The sequence below is a fragment of the Mesitornis unicolor genome, unplaced genomic scaffold (assembly GCF_000695765.1).
Source record: "Mesitornis unicolor isolate BGI_N332 unplaced genomic scaffold, ASM69576v1 scaffold50232, whole genome shotgun sequence".
In the NCBI taxonomy this organism is placed as follows: Eukaryota; Metazoa; Chordata; class Aves; order Mesitornithiformes; family Mesitornithidae; genus Mesitornis; species Mesitornis unicolor.
Genome location: NW_010170833.1, coordinates 698 through 5,838, shown reverse-complemented (window position 1 = coordinate 5,838; position 5,141 = coordinate 698).

Genomic DNA, 5,141 nt, shown 5'->3' with positions numbered 1-5,141 from the left:
AGCAGTTTGAATGAAGTCCTCAACCTGAAAGAATTATGCACTACTTAAGACATTAAACAACCAAAAGTCACTAGTCAGAACTGCAGATAAAGCATTATTTCAGAAGGACCAGTAAGTCAGCTCTGCAGAAGTTCCACACAGCCCCAAATCCCAAGCATATGAAGATGCTAAGTCAAGACAGATGCTTTCTGGCACTGTTTCTGTAACAGACTACATGGTATACACTCATTAGACCTTCTCTGACTGCTGTGAAACTCAGTCTGTATTCTGCTGTGGGAGCTAATGGCCAAGCCACTACACTGGAATAAACATTGTCAGAACTGGTGTCAAGTTAAATTACCTAGTTTAAACAGCAGATGACAAACCCAGATTCTTAAGTCACTCCTGCATCTCTTCACTCAGATGCCAAACAAGTTTCTACAGTCATCTGGCTACTGTTCAACAAACTGATAATGGGAAGCAGTGATTGATTTCAGGGCAAAATCTGTATTCACAGTAAGCATGTTTCTTCAGCTACACTTATGTTACTATAAAATATTCAAGCTATAAGTCCAAATCCAAGCTCGGAAGGTTTCTAGTTCCCCTCAGAAGCACATAACAGTCCTAAGGCAGTAGCTTGGATAACCAGATAAGTCTTCTAGCTGTTACTATGGTCGATCCCCAAGCTATGCCCAGTCAGAAGTCCAAAAATTGTTTATATATACAAGTGAGGAGATTTTCACAGGCAGAATGCAAGTAGTTTGAGTATTAGTCAACAGAATCCATTCCACTTCAGATACACAGCTCTCCAACATAGCCATTCTGGTACACAAGTTACCTTAAATGCTGGAGGAAAACCGGAGTACTTTATTTTAAATACATGTGTTTTGTTATCTAGACTAGATTAATTTATCCAGTCAGTGAAAAAAGCCTTGCTAATAGCTAGACTTGCTCCTACAAATTTGTCTTCAAATTGTGCACAAATAGCAGCTGAGTTCCTTCAAAGAGCACGCTGACAAGATTGACTCTGAATGTCACTGCAGCCCAGTCCACCCCCACAGCTGCAGAAACTCCACAGCTGTAGTTGTGCAGGATGGCTTGAGCAAAATCTGATTAATTACCTCATCTGCCAATGAAACACTCATCAGCAGCACTGCATTGCCCATGTCTCCCACTCCTAAGAGACTGAGAATAAAGCTGCACTGTTGCCATAGCACCTACTTTGATGTTGTCTTTTCAAGTAGGTTATGGTAGCCTTGATACAACTCTATTTCCATTAAAATAGAGTGAAAGAAAGCACTCAGCTCACTTCTGATACAAGTTTGTGGCCTTGACTCTCAGAAGCTAAATTCAAGCTTCTCACTATCTCCTCATACAAGCTGTAATCTTTGTCAAGAGACTACACCTTTTGGCTACATTCACAATCAGCTAATGGGAGCTTTGGAGTATTACAGTAAGCAGCATTCAGGGTGGATAAAAAAAAGTATTAAGGTTTCCTTAATGCAAGAGCCTGCTGTCCTTTAGCACAAGAGACTGGCTCCAGCAGTCAAATGTTATTGCAGAAACCTTGCCAGTAGTTTGTTTCCTTCCCGACTTGACATAAGCAGCTACTTCCCTATTTCTTACAATTATAAAAAGCAAGAAAGAAGGCAAACATGCTCTAAACTTCAGTTACTAGAAGTTTAGATTGTTGCTGCATACTTTACTAAAGGAAAACTTCTTTCCCCACTGCAAAAGCTCAGATAAGAGGTTGTTTTTTCCCCCCTAAGTTTCAGCTCTTTTGAACAAAGCAGAGTTCTACCTCCTCTTTTATCCACTTGGTGTCCAGGTCTACTGAAGGTACATTACATGCAAAAAATCTAAAGGTAATGGAACACTGAAAAATCTGACCATATGTGCCCACCCACATTTTAAACAATGACGACTTAAGCTATGTCAAGAACTACAGAACTTCCTACTCCACAATGCAGAGACATGGAGTGAGGATGTTTTCCATCTTAAAGAAAAATCCTAATAGCAACACATCCACAAAGACTGTCAATCTTTAGACAAGAGTTAACCTTGACCAATGCCTTTAGCTGCTCTATAAAAATTAGTGTAGGGGCATCTAAGTCTTGGCCAAGCAGCATCTATTGTCATCTGATTAAGTTCACAAACATCACAGTTTTTATCAGGAACAAAAGTTTTAATGTGCTTTGTGAGCTAGAGAAGGTGCAATATCCTTACACTTTACAAACTTGCAAGAAACAAGAGATAAATTACTAGTATGGAATACAGTACACCAAATAGCAAAAAACCTCTTCATATTTCCAGTTTTATAGTAGCAGCATCATTCACTAAGTAGCCACCTGACAGCTATGGAAAGGCTGAGAGCTCCTGTTCATTAATTTGTAGCACATCTTAACACTGAAAGGATGCTGCAGCTTAGGCCCATAGAAACAGTTTCTGAAGCTTTACTTCCAGATATAGAGATGGCTTTAAACAACTCAAGATACAGCTTCATTTTCTTCATGATTTTACACTAGCTTATAGTTATACTTTCAAGATTGGGTTCATAAGCAACACAAACTGTACTGTCACATGCCCTAGAAGACCCTCCCACAACAGAAGTCTTGAGCCAGATTCTCAAGAAATATCCACAGAAGGAATATGTTCATGGACCTGTCTTCAGTTGGTAAAATATACCAACTGAATATATTTGGTTTATACCTTGACCAAAAGGTTATGGTTTCTCCATCCTTCTCACATCAACAAAGTAACAGCAGCAACAGCAACTTCAGACCCTTCACTCAGTGCTATAGCTTCATGGGGCATTCAGAATACATATTTGCTAAAACAGCCTCCAGTGGTGCAACTTGGCATTGTACTACCAAGTGAAACAACTTTACAGAAAATACTTCCTCTACAGTTAGAAGCTCATAAATCTACACTGTATTATTTATTTCCCCAGATTAAAAAAACAAAAGAGCAGAGACTTACAGCTCTGACGTTCAAGTTGACACTTTTTTGTCAAGCCATCTAAAAATAAAGATGTATCAAAATACTCTGGCATCACATGCCTACCTGGATCATAGCCATCTGGCCTACAAAGATTAGTTGTCATTCTGTTTGATTTGGTCTGCTCAGCACTGTACCAAAGTGCACTCTTAATATATGACAACCAAGGCCCACATTGTATGCACAGCAGTAAGAAGAGTCCAAGTCACCAGCTAAACTAATATACTAATTAGAAGCACAATTCAGAGAGTTGGTTATTTTATTTACACCATAACAGACATCAACACTAAACTAGTTTAGTACCTTTGGACTAGGCTCTTGAACATAGTTTAATCAAAAACCTCTATGGAAAAATCAGCTGCTCTGAGCAAATACATGCAACAGACTTGTAAACCCCTCTCATTGCTTTGGAAGTTTTTCACTGAAGCCATTCCACTTCTGTATCTCCCTAGTCAGCGCTCTAGGAAGTTCTTAGCCTTCCAGCCACCTTTTTCTGAACTATTGCTCAAAGGAACACTTAACATTTGTAAAGGTGCAGTATCTGGGCTGCAAAACAGAAAAACAAAGTCACTTGAATCAGTGCACTTTTATTCTTTGAAGAGGAGTCTAAAAAATACCTAACTGGTGACAGGGTCTAGAATGGGGTATTAAAAGAGTAATTAACTACAGTTAGAGCAGGCTTGCAGTGCGATGCAAGATTTGCAATAGTAGAGAAAGAATTAGTGCTGATTATGCATCTCTAAATACATCCTCACTGAGTCAGTGTTTAGTCATTACTCCACCACAAGCTTCACGGGCTATGAAATTGCACAATGCTGAAGTCAACTACCTGTACCAGCAGATTTGATTCTTTTCATGGTGGGAGAAGAGTCTGCAGCTTCAAACCCTGCCAAACACATGAAGGACAAGAAGTTTGGTACCGCTCAAGGACAGAACATTTTGAAGATATTCACCAGACCAAGAGTGCCACTTTGCAAAAGCATGGCATAAGACAAGCGTTTCCTGAACAGGTTATACTTCCAGTTCAATTACCATCTTACTCTGACTTGATCTTCGAAGTCCAACTACTACAAATACGCTGAAATACGAATACTGTATCCAAGCTATGTTTTGAAAAAAATGGGTTAAGATGAGAACAGGCTTTCAAGAGCAGCTCAAGTTTAGCAGTACTTTGACATACTTCCCCAATCCTTTGAGACCAATACTATTCTTAACACTTCACAGCCTGGGTGTTCATTTCCTTCCTCATACTGGGCCTACATACTCAAGTACCTCTGCAGGTCCACAGAAGTCTTTCTGCAGAAGATAGAGAAAAGGTGACTGCTGCCTTAAAGAGCATTGGTGCCACACAAGTGATGCATTTCACAACATCTGGAAGCACAGCAGCAAGGCGTTACCTTTCTACACCTGAAGACAAGCCCCTGAGCTGGGGATCCTTGAGAAGCTAAGGTGTGCCTCAGTGGTGAGTTTAATCATACTGATAAGAGGCAACAGGCCATTCAACATTAAAGAACAGAATAAGATGACAAAGGCTTTCTGTCTTTAATTCTTTAACTACTTGGACTAGTAGCTCCTGTAACAGAAATTTTATTTTAGTGCTGTCAGTTTGACTATTAATGACTTCTCTGCAAGTTCTCACTAACCATAAACAGGTAATTTAATCTTTTAGTCTGGGTGACAAACACCAGTAAAGCGGGCAGCATAGAAGTCACTTTTACAGAAACAATAACAGACGAATCTGTGTTAACAAAGGAATATTTTTCCAAATGTAGCAAGTTCCTAGATACCCATATGCTTTGTTGAGAGAGAGTATTCTAACCAAGGTACTTCTCTCCTGTGGCACTGTTTTTACAGTGGGTGGGTGGGTGTACAGCTCTGAAGCATGTCACCTGTTGCTGGGATTGAAGTTAGCTTGTGAAGCTTAAGTCTTGTCTCCTTAAAGGATTTAGCAACGGAAGCTGTTGCACAGAATCTGCTTGAGCAAAGATGCTCCTGTTGACCTATTTACCATGAGAGCTATTTGTCTCAACTACAGTAGAAGTCAAATGATACCTGGAACTGGATTGAGGACTACAGACATGTTGTAGGATGACAACTGTCATTTGTTCTACATTTGCTTCCTGGAATTGAGAGGAAGGGCTGGCTTACAGCCCATAAAGAGTAAC